Source organism: Bombus pascuorum, unplaced genomic scaffold (genome assembly GCF_905332965.1).
Source record: "Bombus pascuorum unplaced genomic scaffold, iyBomPasc1.1, whole genome shotgun sequence".
NCBI lineage: Eukaryota > Metazoa > Arthropoda > Insecta > Hymenoptera > Apidae > Bombus > Bombus pascuorum.
The window spans coordinates 865,001-882,500 of record NW_026869742.1 but is presented as its reverse complement, the minus strand read 5'-3'; the positions used below and the strand labels follow the sequence as shown (position 1 = coordinate 882,500).

Genomic DNA, 17,500 nt, shown 5'->3' with positions numbered 1-17,500 from the left:
TTGCTTTAAAGACGAAAAGCAATACGCCGCTGGACTTGGCGGCGTTTTTTTTTAAATTAAAATAGAAAAGCAATACGCCGCTGGACTTGTAAGCGTGCGCTCGAGAAAGCAATACGCCGCTGGACTTGAACGTGTGCGCCTGAAAAAGGCAACACGCCGCTGCACTTGAACGTGCGCGCCTGAAGAAGGCAACACGCCGCTGCAGCGATGACAATGGAACGGCGCGCTGCCCCCCCAGCCCCCCTATCGCGGGCCAGCGACGGAGTAGACTCGATATTATAAAGGTACGCCCAGCACCGAGACGCCCTGTGCGCGCGCGCGCACGCTCGCTCGCTCGCTCGCTCGCTCCGCTCGCTCGAGGAAAGACTAGCCCAACCCAAAACCGATGCCGCGAATATCGAGGAACGAACGCGAAAGAGAGATTGGTTTTGGGTCGGTCTAGTTTTTTTTTCGAGCGAGCGGAGCGAGCGAGCGACGCGCGAGAGCCTGCCGCTTGCCTCCGTCCAACGCAGGGACTTTGAAAATATTCGACGAGTGCGGAAACACCGAAAAGTTATTTCGAGTTATTTCCTAAAAAAGCGGTATAAAGTGCAAATATTTTTACACGAATCGCGATATTATATCATTCTACGTCGGGATTAAGCGTTTTTTTCGTTCAAATATGTTTAGAAAAAAATTTTCATTTCAACGGTTTTTTCGAGTTATTTCGTTAAAAAGCGGTATAAAGTGCAAATATTTTTACACGAATCGCGATATTATATCATTCTACGTCGGGATTAAGCGTTTTTTTCGTTCCAATTCGTTTAGAAAAAAATTTTCATTTCAAGGGTTTTTTCGAGTTATTTCGGTAAAAAGCGTTATAAGGTACAAATATTTTTACACAAATCGCAATATTATACCATTCTACGTCGGGATTAAGCGTTTTTTTCGTTCCTATTTGTTTAGAAAAAAATTTTCATTTCAAGGGTTTTTTCGAGTTATTTCCTTAAAAAGCGGTATAAAGCACAAATATTTTTACATAAATCGCCATATAATTCGATTCTACGCGTGGATTAAACGTTTATTTTGTTCCAATTCATTTAAAAAAAAATTGTGTACGGCGACCAATCGAACCGCCGAACTTAGTCTCGCGCGGCATCGGCACGTAGGGACTTAGAAAAATTTCGGCCGGTTCGAAAAGACCGGAACGTTCAACTCGATTTATCTCGTTAAATAGCGTTATAAGGTATTGAAATTTTTATAGAAATCGTTATGTCTCGTCGAAACGAAGGCGAACGTAACGATTTCTTTTTATTTTTTTGAAAAATTTCTCCCGCCGGACCAACATGACCGGAAGGCTGGCACTTCGACTAGGTTCCAGCCGGCACGTAGGGACTTAGAAAAATTCCGGCCGGCGCGAAAAGACGGAAACGTTCAACTCGATTTATCTCGTTAAATAGCGTTATAAGGTGTTGAAATTTTTATAGAAATCGTTATGTCTCGTCGAAACGAAGGCGAACGTAACGATTTCTTTTCATTTTTTTGAAAAATTTCACCCGCCGGACCAACATGACCGGGAGGCTGGCACTTCGACTAGGTTCCGGCCGGCACGTAGGGACTTAGAATAATTCCGACCAGCGCGAAAAGACGGAAAAGTTATTTCGAGTTATTTCCGTAAAAAGTGTTATGAGGTACACATATTTTTATATAAATCGCAATGTTATACCATTCTACGTCGGGATTAAGCATTTTTTCGTTCAAATTTATTTAGAAAAAAATTTTCGGTGAAAGAGTTTTTTCGAGTTATTTCCTTAAAAAGCGTTACGAGGTATGGATTTTTTTACATAAATAGGAATGTTAAGACGTTTTACGTATGGATTAAACGTTTTTATCGTTCAAATTTGTTTAGAAAAAAATTTTCGCTCCAAGGGTTTTTTCGAGTTATTTCCTTAAAAAGCGTTATAAGGCACAAATATTTTTACATAAATCGCCATATAATTCCATTCTACGTGTGGATTAAACGTTTTTTTCGTTCAAATTTGTTTAAAAAAAAATTTTGTACGGCGACCGCTCGGACCGTCGGACTTAGTCTCGCGCGGCATCGGCACGTAGGGACTTAGAAAAATTTTCAGTCGAAAAGTTTTTTCGAGTTATTTCGGTAAAAAGCGTTATAAGGTACGAATATTTTTGCATAAAAGGCGATAGAAACGCGTAATACGTCGGGATTAAGCGTTTATTTCATCCTGAAAAAGTTTTAAAAAAATGAGAACGAACACGCCTCGGACGTGGAACTTAGTCGCAGAGTCGAGCCGGACGTTGGAACTTAGAAAAATTTCGGCCGAAAAGTTTTTTCGAGTTATTTCGCTAAAAAGCGTTATAAGGTATGGATATTTTTGCATAAAAGGCGATAGAAACGCGTAATACGTCGGGATTAAGCGTTTATTTCATCCTGAAAAAGTTTTAAAAAAATGAGAACGAACACGCCTCGGACGTGGAACTTAGCCGCAGAGTCGAGCCGGACGTTGGAACTTAGAAAAATTTCGGCCGAAAAGTTTTTTCGAGTTATTTCGGTAAAAAGCGTTATAAGGTATGGATATTTTTGCATAAAAGGCGATAGAAACGCATAATACGTCGGGATTAAGCGTTTATTTCATCCTGAAAAAGTTTTAAAAAAACGAGAACGAACACGCCTCGGACGTGGAACTTAGCCGCAGAGTCGAGCCGGACGTTGGAACTTAGAAAAATTTCGGCCGAAAAGTTTTTTCGAGTTATTTCGGTAAAAAGCGTTATAAGGTATGGATATTTTTGCATAAAAGGCGATAGAAACGCGTAATACGTCGGGATTAAGCGTTTATTTCATCCTGAAAAAGTTTTAAAAAAATGAGAACGAACACGCCTCGGACGTGGAACTTAGTCGCAGAGTCGAGCCGGACGTTGGAACTTAGAAAAATTTCGGCCGCGCGAAAAGTCCGAAAAGGTTTTTTCGAGTTATTTCGTTAAAAAGCGTTACGAGGTATGAATTTTTTTACATAAATCGTAATAATATTCGATTCTACGTGTGGATTAAGCGTTTATTTTGTTCCAATTCATTTAGAAAAAAATTTTCATTTCAACGGTTTTTTCGAGTTATTTCCTTAAAAAGCGTTATAAGGTACAAATATTTTTACATAAATCGCAATAATATTCGTTTCTACGTGTGGATTAAACATTTTTTTTGTTCCAATTCATTTAGAAAAAAATTTTCATTTCAAGGGTTTTTTCGAGTTATTTCCTTAAAAAGCGTTATAAGGTATGAATTTTCTTACATAAATCGCAATAATATTCGATTCTACGTGTGGATTAAACGTTTATTTTGTTCCAATTCATTTAGAAAAAAATTTTGTACGGCGACCACTCGGACCGTCGGACTTAGTCTCGCGCGGCATCGGCACGTAGGGACTTAGAAAAATTTTCAGTCGAAAAGTTTTTTCGAGTTATTTCGGTAAAAAGCGTTATAAGGTATGGATATTTTTGCATAAAAGGCGATAGAAACGCGTAATACGTCGGGATTAAGCGTTTATTTCATCCTGAAAAAGTTTTAAAAAAACGAGAACGAACACGCCTCGGACGTGGAACTTAGCCGCAGAGTCGAGCCGGACGTTGGAACTTAGAAAAATTTCGGCCGAAAAGTTTTTTCGAGTTATTTCGCTAAAAAGCGTTATAAGGTATGGATATTTTTGCATAAAAGGCGATAGAAACGCGTAATACGTCGGGATTAAGCGTTTATTTCATCCTGAAAAAGTTTTAAAAAAATGAGAACGAACACGCCTCGGACGTGGAACTTAGTCGCAGAGTCGAGCCGGACGTTGGAACTTAGAAAAATTTCGGCCGAAAAGTTTTTTCGAGTTATTTCGTTAAAAAGCGTTATAAGGTATGGATATTTTTGCATAAAAGGCGATAGAAACGCATAATACGTCGGGATTAAGCGTTTATTTCATCCTGAAAAAGTTTTAAAAAAATGAGAACGAACACGCCTCGGACGTGGAACTTAGCCGCAGAGTCGAGCCGGACGTTGGAACTTAGAAAAATTTCGACCGAAAAGTTTTTTCGAGTTATTTCGGTAAAAAGCGTTATAAGGTACGAATATTTTTACATAAATCGCAATATTATTCGATTCTACGTAGGGATTAAGCGTTTATTTCATCGCGGGAACGAAAAAAAAAAATGGACCGACACACCCGGGACGTGGAACTTAGTCGCAAACTCGATCCGGACGTTGGGACTTAGAAAAATTTCGGCCGCGCGAAAAGTCCGAAAAGGTTTTTTCGAGTTATTTCGTTAAAAAGCGTTATAAGGTATAAATATTTTTACAGAAACGGTTATATCTCTATTAAATACGACTGGATTAAGCGTTTTTATCGAATTTTTTAAAAAAATAGGGTCCGTCGAAGTGACACGACCGGGATATTTTTGCAATTTTTTCGTTAATTAACGTTACAAGGTATATATTTTTTTGCATATTTCTCGTTATTTTATAGCGTTCTAATCGAGTTAATAGGTGGTTTTTGTCCGCGTTCGTTAAAACTGGTGGTTTACTGATGCGATTTTGAAAAAAAAAAAAAATTAAATTTTTTGATAAAAACGTGTTTAAAATATATTAATTAGCCGTGCGTTAAAATATCTCCACGATAGGATGTTTTATAATGGTACTTTACCTGTTCGAAGTGACCGAGCGCTCCAGCGACTAAGTCCGACTGGACGTTGCTACGGAGGTTTGTCACGGTAAGCGCGCGGCCGCTAGCCCGGCCGGCGCCGACCTGCCGGCCGCCGCCTTGGTATCTATAAGAGACACGTCGAGCCGGACGGTTCGGACGGAACAGCGTTGGGCGTGTGGCTATTCTACGGCCTCGGTTGAGAATTCAGTCACCGCTCCTCGAGTCTTAGTGTACTTTTACGCTATTTCTCGACTGTTCCTTCGTTCTGTCTTGGTTCTTTCTCTACACTGCTGCGCCGCGGGTCGCTGTCCTGGACGTAATGACCAAATATCGTGGCAAGGTTCCCCTTAGTCGGGAAGCTGGTGCCCTGCGTGGGTTCGCTCTAACTTTATAAGTTAGGGCACTGCGCTTGGACTAACTGAGTACGTATTCATGCTGGATCGTCTGCGACGATCGATTCATATGCTTTGTGCCGGCAGCGTTTTATAGTGTAAGAAGGCCGGCACATATTAAATTGGCTGGAGAGCGTGCTTCCTATCTTAGGTTGTGCGTTTCTCTTGGAAGATGTGTTCTATGGAAGTATAGCGAATATATTCTTAAGAAAGACGGTATGCCCAGCGCGCAGTTTACGTGCTTAAACCGTCAGGGTATATTCGAAAAAGGGAATAAAGCAAATCTTAAGTAGCAAGATCCTGTGAAAGTATGGTATTAATAAAAAGTTACGAGAATAAAAAGCTGTGAAAGTTACGCAGAATAAAAGCAGCTATACGAAGTTGTGTTTAGTGGCGTTCGATGAGTTTTGGGGGACCTTCGTAACGGCCACGGTGGAGTTCGACGAATAAAGTCGAACATCCACAAGACGTATATATAATATAAGTCTCGTCGTACGGTGTTACGTCCCACCTACGACACGGAGAACTTATAAAATTATGTGGAGAGTACTACTAAGTAAGATCCCTGGTTGATCCTGCCAGTAGTCATATGCTTGTCTCAAAGATTAAGCCATGCATGTCTCAGTACATGCCGCAATAAGGTGAAACCGCGAATGGCTCATTAAATCAGTTATGGTTTCTTGGATAGTAACCTAACTTTACTTGGATAACTGTGGCAATTCTAGAGCTAATACATGCAAACAGATTCCTTCCAGAGATGGTTGGAATGCTTTTATTAGATCAAAACCAATCGGTGGCGGATGGCTCGTCCGTCCGTCCATCGTTTGTTTTGGTGACTCTGAATAACTTTGTGCTGATCGTACGGTCATCTAGCACCGACGACGCATCTTTCAAATGTCTGCCTTATCAACTGTCGATGGTAGGCTCTGCGCCTACCATGGTTGTAACGGGTAACGGGGAATCAGGGTTCGATTCCGGAGAGGGAGCCTGAGAAACAGCTACCACATCCAAGGAAGGCAGCAGGCGCGCAAATTACCCACTCCCGGCACGGGGAGGTAGTGACGAAAAATAACGATACGGGACTCATCCGAGGCCCCGTAATCGGAATGAGTACACTTTAAATCCTTTAACGAGGACCAATTGGAGGGCAAGTCTGGTGCCAGCAGCCGCGGTAATTCCAGCTCCAATAGCGTATATTAAAGTTGTTGCGGTTAAAAAGCTCGTAGTTGAATTTGTGTACCACAGTGTCGGTTCACCGCTCGCGGTGTTTAACTGGCATTATGTGGTACGTCCTATCGGTGGGCTTAGCTCCTCGCGGGGCGGTCCAACCAATATCCCATCGCGGTGCTCTTCACTGAGTGTCGAGGTGGGCCGATACGTTTACTTTGAACAAATTAGAGTGCTTAAAGCAGGCTACCTTCGCCTGAATACTGTGTGCATGGAATAATGGAATAGGACCTCGGTTCTATTTTGTTGGTTTTCGGAGCCCCGAGGTAATGATTAATAGGGACAGATGGGGGCATTCGTATTGCGACGTTAGAGGTGAAATTCTTGGATCGTCGCAAGACGGACAGAAGCGAAAGCATTTGCCAAAAATGTTTTCATTAATCAAGAACGAAAGTTAGAGGTTCGAAGGCGATCAGATACCGCCCTAGTTCTAACCATAAACGATGCCAGCCAGCGATCCGCCGAAGTTCCTCCGATGACTCGGCGGGCAGCTTCCGGGAAACCAAAGCTTTTGGGTTCCGGGGGAAGTATGGTTGCAAAGCTGAAACTTAAAGGAATTGACGGAAGGGCACCACCAGGAGTGGAGCCTGCGGCTTAATTTGACTCAACACGGGAAACCTCACCAGGCCCAGACACCGGAAGGATTGACAGATTGATAGCTCTTTCTTGATTCGGTGGGTGGTGGTGCATGGCCGTTCTTAGTTGGTGGAGCGATTTGTCTGGTTAATTCCGATAACGAACGAGACTCTAGCCTGCTAAATAGACGTAACTTATGGTATCTCGAAGGCCCCCGGCTTCGGTCGGCGGGTTTTTACTACCAACGTACAAATAAATCTTCTTAGAGGAACAGGCGGCTTCTAGCCGCACGAGATTGAGCAATAACAGGTCTGTGATGCCCTTAGATGTTCTGGGCCGCACGCGCGCTACACTGAAGGAATCAGCGTGTTTTCCCTGGCCGAAAGGCCCGGGTAACCCGCTGAACCTCCTTCGTGCTAGGGATTGGGGCTTGCAATTATTCCCCATGAACGAGGAATTCCCAGTAAGCGCGAGTCATAAGCTCGCGTTGATTACGTCCCTGCCCTTTGTACACACCGCCCGTCGCTACTACCGATTGAATGATTTAGTGAGGTCTTCGGACTGGTGCGCGGCCAATGTGATAAGCATTGCCGATGTTACCGGGAAGATGACCAAACTTGATCATTTAGAGGAAGTAAAAGTCGTAACAAGGTTTCCGTAGGTGAACCTGCGGAAGGATCATTAACGAAAGAACCATAAACACAAAGAATTTGACTTAACACATGATGAGAGGGTCGGTCAGGAGCCGTACTCCTCCTGTATCGACCCGTAAAGTATATACGACGTATTCACAAGCTATATACTTTGACAAATACACTGGCTACGGAGACAAGTATATTCCTTATGGCTGTTGACTCTCACTTGCTCCGTTAGCAAAAATAATTACAAGGAGGAGACAGACTCCTCCGGTTCTACGGAACTATACGAAGAGAAGGTGTGGCACTCTCTCTCGATCATCGGGATGAAGAGATATATATATACCAATGCTGCAAATGCAAATACAAATGCACATATATATATTATATATATGAAACTAAACTAAAATTATTCGAGGCGCCTGCGTGAGGTCGTAAGACAGAAAGACCCGCCGTCTGCGAATAATACCAAAAAGGGGCAAACAATAATAACGAACATATATAATAACGAAAAAGGGAACTTGGCAAATATAATACAATATAATGAAAAGTTAAAGTGGAAACCACGTGTATTGGAGAAATGCCGGTCGAGGCGCCTGCGTGAGGTCGTAAGACAGAAAGACCCGCCGTCACGATCTCGTATTTCGTCTTTGCACTGTGGAAACCCAACGAACGAACAAATAATATTACAACTAAAATCTCTAAAGTGCCTCGTGTCGGAGAGATCTTGCTCACACCCAACCTCTTCTATATTTCGTGGTCTGTGTTGCGTTGTGTCTCCTCCTAGCAACGGGACATATCGAAGACTCCTCTTTGGGATCGAACGAAGTCTCTGCGCGAGCTTCCTACCCATAGGGCGTGTGCTCTTCGAGTGTCGTTTCGTTGTCGTTCGTCTCAACGGCGTTCGATATACGAAGGTGGTTCTGCAAACGAAACCACGTTGTACGTATCGTACTCGTGGATCGGGTAACCAGGAAAGAAAACGCATAGAGTGGATGTTGGCCCGAAAAGATATATATATTATATGCGAGTGATGGTAGAGAGAAAAGACTTTTACAGTCAAAGTTCGATCAGAGGGAACGCCGGCAGTCTATCTCCTCGTCGCGAGTCGTATGCCCCGTGCCGTCGCAACAGTTTTTCAAACTCTGCTTCTGGATATTGGGAAGAAACGACAGCGCGAGAGATACGACGACCGTGCGTTCCATCGAATTTTTTTTTTATACCTGAACGACCAAGTTCGTTCAGAGGGGACGCCGGTAGTCTATGTCCTCGTCGCGAGTCGTATGCCCCGTGCCGTCGCAACAGTTTTTCAAACTCTGCTTCTGGATATTGGGAAGAAACGACAGCGCGAGAACTACGACGACCGTGCGTCCCATCGAATTTTTTCTAACACCTGATCGACCAAAGTTCGTTCAGAGGGGACGCCGGTAGTCTATGTTCACGTCTTGGGTCGTATTCCCCATGCCGTCGTAACAGTTTTTCAAACTCTGCTTCTCGATATTGAGAAGCAACGATGTGCGCGAGAACTACGACGACCGTGCGTCCCATCGAATTTTTTCTAACACCTGATCGACCAAAGTTTGTTCAGAGGGGACGCCGGTAGTCTATCTCCTCGTCGCGAGTCGTATGCCCCGTGCCGTCGCAACAGTTTTTCAAACTCTGCTTCTGGATATTGGGAAGAAACGACAGCGCGAGAGCTACGACGACCGTGCGTCCCATCGAATTTTTCTAACACCTCATCGACGAAAGTTCGTTCAGAGGGAACGCCGGCAGTCTATCTCCTCGTCGCGAGTCGTATGCCCCGTGCCGTCGCAACAGTTTTTCAAACTCTGCTTCTGGATATTGGGAAGAAACGACAGCGCGAGAGCTACGACGACCGTGCGTTCCATCGAATTTTTTTTTTATACCTGAACGACCAAGTTCGTTCAGAGGGGACGCCGGTAGTCTATGTCCTCGTCGCGAGTCGTATGCCCCGTGCCGTCGCAACAGTTTTTCAAACTCTGCTTCTGGATATTGGGAAGAAACGACAGCGCGAGAACTACGACGACCGTGCGTACCATCGAATTTTTCTAACACCTCATCGACCAAAGTTCGTTCAGAGGGAACGCCGGCAGTCTATCTCCTCGTCGCGAGTCGTATGCCCCGTGCCGTCGCAACAGTTTTTCAAACTCTGCTTCTGGATATTGGGAAGAAACGACAGCGCGAGAGCTACGACGACCGTGCGTTCCATCGAATTTTTTTTTTATACCTGAACGACCAAGTTCGTTCAGAGGGGACGCCGGTAGTCTATGTCCTCGTCGCGAGTCGTATGCCCCGTGCCGTCGCAACAGTTTTTCAAACTCTGCTTCTGGATATTGGGAAGAAACGACAGCGCGAGAACTACGACGACCGTGCGTACCATCGAATTTTTCTAACACCTCATCGACCAAAGTTCGTTCAGAGGGAACGCCGGCAGTCTATCTCCTCGTCGCGAGTCGTATGCCCCGTGCCGTCGCAACAGTTTTTCAAACTCTGCTTCTGGATATTGGGAAGAAACGACAGCGCGAGAGATACGACGACCGTGCGTTCCATCGAATTTTTTTTTTATACCTGAACGACCAAGTTCGTTCAGAGGGGACGCCGGTAGTCTATGTCCTCGTCGCGAGTCGTATGCCCCGTGCCGTCGCAACAGTTTTTCAAACTCTGCTTCTGGATATTGGGAAGAAACGACAGCGCGAGAACTACGACGACCGTGCGTACCATCGAATTTTTCTAACACCTGATCGACCAAAGTCTGTTCAGAGGGGACGCCGGTAGTCTATGTCCTCGTCGCGAGTCGTATGCCCCGTGCCGTCGCAACAGTTTTTCAAACTCTGCTTCTGGATATTGGGAAGAAACGACAGCGCGAGAACTACGACGACCGTGCGTGCCATCGAATTTTTCTAACACCTGAACGACCAAAGTTGTATCAGATGGGACGCCGGCCGTCTATGTCCTCGTTGTCGTGAGTCTCTAATGCCCCGTGCCGTCGCAACAGTTTTTCAAACTCTGCTTCTGGATATTGGGAAGAGAAGAAGACCGCGCGCGAGGACTACGACGACCGAGCGTCCCATTTTTTTTTTATGCCTGAACGAAAGAACAAAGTTGATGCAGAGGGGACGCCGGCCGTCCGTAGTATCCTCGTTGTCGTGAGTCTCGAATGCCCCGTGCCGTCGCAACAGTTTTTCAAACTCTGCTTCTGGATATTGGGAGGAGAAGACTAGCGCGCGAGAACTACGACGACCGAGCGTCCCATTTTTTTTTATGCCTGAACGAAAGAACAAAGTTGATGCAGAGGGGACGCCGGCCGTCCGTAGTATCCTCGTTGTCGTGAGTCTCGAATGCCCCGTTCCGTCGCAACAGTTTTTCAAACTCTGCTTCTGGATATTGGGATGAGAAGACTACCGCGCGAGAACTACGACGACCGAGCGTCCCATTTTTTTTTATGCCTGAACGAAAGAACAAAGTTGATGCAGAGGGGACGCCGGCCGTCCGTAGTATCCTCGTTGTCGTGAGTCTCGAATGCCCCGTGCCGTCGCAACAGTTTTTCAAACTCTGCTTCTGGATATTGGGAAGAGAAGACTAGCGCGCGAGAACTACGACGACCGAGCGTCCCATTTTTTTTTTATGCCTGAACAACCGAACTTTATAGTTCGTCTCATCTACCATCGTCTCGTCGACCCGTTCAGAGGGGACGCCGGCCGTCCGTAGTATCCTCGTTGTCGTGAGTCGAATGCCCCGTGCCGTCGCAACAGTTTTTCAAACTCTGCTTCTGGATATTGGGAAGAAACGACCGCGCGAGGACTACGGCACGACCGTGCGTCCTATCGAATTTTTTTTAAACGCACACACACACCTGAACGGAGATGCGTTCCTTTTCGTCGCGATTTTTCGCGCTTTAGCCGTCGTGGTCGCCGTACGTTCGGAGGGGACCGCCGGCCGTCTATTTCCTCGTTGTCGTGATTCGAATGCCCCGTGCCGTCGCAACAGTTTTTCAAACTCTGCTTCTGGATATTGGGAAGAACGACCGCGCGAGGAGGACGACCGTGCGCGTCCCATCGAATTTTTTTTATACCTAATCTCGACCAAAGTTTGTTCGGAGGGGACGCCGGTAGTCTATGTCCTCGTCGCGAGTCGTATGCCCCGTGCCGTCGCAACAGTTTTTCAAACTCTGCTTCTGGATATTGGGAAGAAACGACAGCGCGAGAACTACGACGACCGTGCGTACCATCGAATTTTTCTAACACCTGATCTCGACCAAAGTTTGTTCAGAGGGGACGCCGGTAGTCTATGTCCTCGTCGCGAGTCGTATGCCCCGTGCCGTCGCAACAGTTTTTCAAACTCTGCTTCTGGATATTGGGAAGAAACGACAGCGCGAGAACTACGAAGACCGTGCGTGCCATCGAATTTTTCTAACACCCGAACGACCCCAAAGTTTGTTCGGAGGGGACGCCGGCCGTCTATTTCCTCGTTGTCGTGAGTCGAATGCCCCGTGCCGTCGCAACAGTTTTTCAAACTCTGCTTCTGGATATTGGGAAGAAACGACCGCGCGAGGACTACTGCGACGACCGCGCGTCCCATTTTTTTTTATACCTGAACGAACGAACAAAGTTCGTTCAGAGGGGACGCCGGCCGTCCGTAGTATCCTCGTTGTCGTGAGTCTCGAATGCCCCGTGCCGTCGCAACAGTTTTTCAAACTCTGCTTCTGGATATTGGGAAGAAAGGACCGCGCGAGGACTACTGCGACGACCGCGCGTCCCATTTTTTTTATGCCTGAACGAACGAAGAAATTGTGTTGAATCAGAGGGGACGCCGGCCGTCCGTAGTATCCTCGTTGTCGTGAGTCGAATGCCCCGTGCCGTCGCAACAGTTTTTCAAACTCTGCTTCTGGATATTGGGAAGAAACGACCGCGCGAGGACTACTACGACGACGACCGCGCGTCCCATTTTTTTTTTATGCCTGAACGAACGAAGAAATTGTGTTGAATCAGAGGGGACGCCGGCCGTCCGTAGTATCCTCGTTGTCGTGAGTCGAATGCCCCGTGCCGTCGCAACAGTTTTTCAAACTCTGCTTCTGGATATTGGGAAGAAACGACCGCGCGAGGACTACTACGACGACGACCGCGCGTCCCATTTTTTTTTTATGCCCGAACGACGGAGATTCGCCGGCTTTTCGCTGCGAACAATCGGACGAGAGGAACGCATCTATCGTCGATCCATATACAGGGTGCGCCGTTAGAATCCGGACAAAAGAAGTTTTGTGCAGAAAGTTGTTTATTTAAGTCAATACACAAAAACACATGAAAATGTTGTTATATCTCATTTAAAGGGTCCTTGCTGAGAACTTTTATTCTATGTAACCACCCTCTGCCTCTATGACCTGCTCTATTCTTGCTCTAAAGCGCGAGCACGCTGACTTCAACTGGTCGCGTTTAATTGTCGCGAATTCTGACTCGATAGCAGCTCGTAGGGAGTTGACGTTGGGGTGCCTGCATTTATTAGTTTGTCTCTCGATAACGCCCCACACGTAATAGTCCAATGGGTTTAGGTCGGGACTGTTAGGAGGCCAGAAATCTTTCGACCAAAACATGTCCACATTGTCAGAGAGCCAATTTTGAACAAGATGACTTGTGTGAGCAGGTGCGCCATCTTGTTGAAATAAATACGGCCTTCCAGAAGCCGTAATTTCCATCCACGGCTTTATTACTGTCTTCAGGACCTCCAAATAAACCTCCTTTGTGATTCTTTCGCCTTTTTGGAAGAAGTGCGGAGGCATGACGTCGCCCTCACTTGAGACAACGCTCAAAACGTGAACACTTGCTGGAAATTTGGTTTTGCCCACAACAGGAACATCTTCGAGATTGTGGGCCAGCCAACGGTCGTTCCTCCGATTCACTTTGGCATCCACCCGGCGCGAAGACTTTCTATAATCGCCGCTCTTCTATCGTATTCCGGGTTTTGCTTAACGAGTTCTGTCATTTTGAGGTTATAGAAGACTTATTGACATATTTAACTAACTTCAGAGTCAATCAGCACAAACATCTGAATTCTAATATGGTGGGAACTACAAATTGAATTCTGTCCGAATTCTAACGGCGCACCCTGTATCTTGAGATACCATGGGCTAGCCACCTTGCGTGTTTCTTCGCGAGATCGCTGTGCTGTACAGAGGATTCAGAATCGGGTGTACATCCCCGTCGTTTCCTGACGAACGGAGCCTCGATCTCGACGGTTTCAAAGAACTTTACGCCCGGTCGGCGGGCGCGTGTTTCGTCGCGCAGTCCGCCGATTTCGTTTCGGAACATTCGTGTCGTCGATCTTACGGCGACTTCCGCCGATCCGATTCCCGTTGGTCGGACGTGTCGGATATCGGCTTCTTCGGAACCGAGAATTCGAGTACAGAGTACATTGAGTATCATATACACAAAAATGGCAAAATGCATAAAAGATTACCCTGAACGGTGGATCACTTGGCTCGTGGGTCGATGAAGAACGCAGCTAATTGCGCGTCAACGTGTGAACTGCAGGACACATGAACATCGACATTTCGAACGCACATTGCGGTCCACGGATACAATTCCTGGACCACGCCTGGCTGAGGGTTGCTCACGTAAACCTAAGACTGCTTGCGTTGCGTATCGTTGCTCCTCGGTCTGTCTCTTCTCTGTCCTTTCTTGCCGCCTCGTCGACATCCCGCCGTCGTTCGTCTTAGAACGTTTCAGAGTCGGTGGACGAGCGCGCCCAAGCGAAGGATACGAAATAAAAAAGCAGTCGAGGCGTACGTACGGCGACGTACGAGCGATTGTTGGACGTTCGTCGGCGTTCGTCGCGGTCGTGTCGAAAGCCGTGTGGCAAATCGTCGGCACGCTCTCGATACAAATATACAAGATCTATCGTGTTCACGGGAGACTCGTGCACAACCTACCTCTGTCTCTCTCTGTCCCTTCTTGCCTTGACAACCCGCCGTCGTTCGCGTTAGAACGTTTCAGAGTCGGACGAAGTGCAAGAAGAAGGATACGAACAAGAGCGGAGAGAACCCCGTCGTCGTTGTCGACACGCGGTTATCGAATCATACGCACAAGTTTTCCTCGTGGCCGATTTTTTTTTGTTTTTGTATCAGCCTCTGTCACGTTTTGTCGGTCTTCGCACGAAGGTCCGCGCCCCCGACGTCGTCTTAAATGAATTTTTCTTTGGCGAGACTGAGAGAAAGCAGCAGCAAAGATTTTTACTGGCTGTGTGACTCTAGTGGAGAGAGGAGAGAAGAGAGAACCAAGATATTACCCAAACCTCTAAAATCTTGGTGGCGTAACGAAACCTTCGAAAGAAGCAAAATCACCGTCTCCTTTCTCGAGACGCTTTGCTCGTACAGCCCCAGGGATCGAATGCCCACTCCGTCTGTTCGTGCGGCAGAGTAGTATTCTGCAGGCGCGAGACGATCGAGACGAGAGAGAAGACAACGAGGACCGTCGCATCGATGGGTCGTCGTTGCGTTTATCATCCTCTGTGCCGGTAAATCTTTTAACTCACGACACAACGAGTTTCCGTAGATCCGGGAACGCACAAGCGAGATTCTTCGAACGCTGATGACTTAGGGAGATATGATCCCCAGCGTTGCGCCGGAGATCGGAGAGTACGCGTACTTGTATCGGGACGAATTCTTCCCCGTCGTCGCGTATCTCTCTGCCTGCGCACCTGGCCCAAAGCCACGTTCGTCGGAATCTTATTATAAAAAAAGCTTGTGCGTATCTAGCGTGTGTCTATGATCGGTTTCTCGCGTGGGTTATTGGACGAAAGCTCAAGGTGATGGCGCAGCGTTTCCGTACCCGATGGTAGATGCGCACGCGAGTCCGTTACGAAGTTGTTCGATCTCTCGTCGCCGACGGTCGTCTTCGTCGTCCTGCGAGAAGGAATCGCTCTGACACGCACGGAGAGATCGCGCAAGAGGAAGAGAACGATCCCCTTTGGAGAGGCTCGAGAAAGACTCGAGATCGAAGAGACGAGGTATACACGCGCGTGTACGTACGACGTTACGCGCGTGTGATTTTTTTTTGCTTTGAAGCGATTTCGTCGCTCCGAGAGTATATATTTTAGAGAGAGAGTGTGAAAAGAGATCGTTGGTCATCCCATGTCTCTTCGTCGTCTATATCGCTGGACCGCGCATCCTAACCGTCGCGCCGGTCGTCCAGTCCCCGAGAATGCTCTTAAACCACCCCAAGGTGTACGCTCTCGCTCGACGTTCCAGTTGCGAGCGTTCCCATGCGTTTTCGTCGTTGGTACAGAGCAAAGAAACCGACGGGCACGAAAAGTGTCTCCGTCGCGTGTTCGATCTCTGTGCCAGCAGTAACAGGCGAGAACAAGGAACCGCTCTGGAATTAGTCGAAAATTAGAGAAACGGCCGAGGGAGATATACGTACTTCCGACATCGTGGTGCGTATATATCGAGATACAAGAGATACACAGAGGACGGGCGTTAAAGAACCGGACGCGGGAACGGATGTCTCGCGAGAGTCTTTCGATGCGACGAACGAAGTGGCACTTTGGAGAGATGCATAAAACGATTCTCCGATGATACTCTAATAATATATATAGAGTTCTCCTTCTATTCGAATTTTTCTTTTTTTTTTATTTTTTTTTCTCTTTGAGGCGATTCTCGGAGAGATAAAAAAAATAAAAACCCTCTCTGCCGCTTTCCCGGTATCTATCTATCTATCGAACGCGCACGTTGCTTTTCTCGAAGAGAGCCGGACACGACACGAACGTTAGTACAGAGTTTTTCTTTTCTTTTTCAAAGGGAGAAGACTCTGTCGCCTAGTGGCGTGACGTTGAAGCGACCTCAGATCAGGCGAGATCACCCGCTGAATTTAAGCATATTATTAAGCGGAGGAAAAGAAACTAACAAGGATTTCCTTAGTAGCGGCGAGCGAACAGGAATTAGCCCAGCACTGAATCCCGCGGTTCCGCCGTTGGGAGATGTGGTGTTCGGGAGGATCCGTTTATCCCGTGACGTCGAACCGCGTCCAAGTCCATCTTGAATGGGGCCATGTACCCACAGAGGGTGCCAGGCCCGTAGGGACCGGAACGCGTTTCGGGAGGATCTCTCCTTAGAGTCGGGTTGCTTGAGAGTGCAGCCCTAAGTTGGTGGTAAACTCCATCTAAGGCTAAATACAACCACGAGACCGATAGCGAACAAGTACCGTGAGGGAAAGTTGAAAAGAACTTTGAAGAGAGAGTTCAAGAGTACGTGAAACCGTTCAGGGGTAAACCTGAGAAACCCAAAAGATCGAATGGGGAGATTCATCGTCGACGGCGTCGGTGATCGTCGGTGTGCGATGCTCCGGGTGGGCCACGTTCGCGTGCGTCCCATTGGCGAGGGCACGTCACCGTCGGTTCTTTCGAGCGAGTTCCGGCGTCGTAGTCGTGCACTTCTCCCCTAGTAGAACGTCGCGACCCGTTGCGCGTCGGTCTACGGTCCGAGCGGGCGCCTGTCTCGTCGCTTCGGCGCACGTGACAGACCCTCGGTAACCCGGCCGACCGCGCGACGGTATGTGAAAACGGTATCGGGCCGCAACCAATCCATTCTCGAATGTGTGTGCGTCTGGACCGCCGCAAGCATCGCCTTCGCTCCCGCAGTCTACGGACTTTAGTTTCCGTGCTCGGGGCTGGGCAGCTGTTAGCAGCGCGGATTTCTTGGACTGGCCGAGTCTCTGATTACCGGTCGGCGACGCTATTGCTTTGGGTACTCTCAGGACCCGTCTTGAAACACGGACCAAGGAGTCTAACATGTACGCGAGTCATTGGGACTTGTGAAACCTAAAGGCGAAATGAAAGTGAAAATCGGCGTTCGCGTCGATAGAGGGAGGATGGGCCGCGCGACTATGCGGCCCCGCACTCCCGGGGCGTCTCGTTCTCATTGCGAGGAGAGGCGCACCTAGAGCGTACACGTTGGGACCCGAAAGATGGTGAACTATGCCTGGTCAGG

General features: G+C 47.3%; 2 non-coding genes and 1 pseudogene across 2 annotated transcripts; all 3 read left to right on the top strand.

Annotated features, from left to right (window-relative positions):
- Window positions 1-5,627: 5,627 nt before the first annotated feature.
- LOC132915784 (small subunit ribosomal RNA) lies at window positions 5,628-7,552 on the top strand. The gene has a single exon (XR_009659958.1). It is a non-coding gene; the product is annotated as a small subunit ribosomal RNA (ribosomal RNA).
- Window positions 7,553-13,971: 6,419 nt separating this feature from the next.
- On the top strand, window positions 13,972-14,126 carry LOC132915799 (5.8S ribosomal RNA). Its single transcript, XR_009659969.1, has one exon. It is a non-coding gene; the product is annotated as a 5.8S ribosomal RNA (ribosomal RNA).
- A 2,223-nt stretch (window positions 14,127-16,349) lies between these two features.
- Window positions 16,350-17,500, top strand: part of LOC132915793 (large subunit ribosomal RNA) — a 5,221-nt pseudogene continuing 4,070 nt past the window's right edge.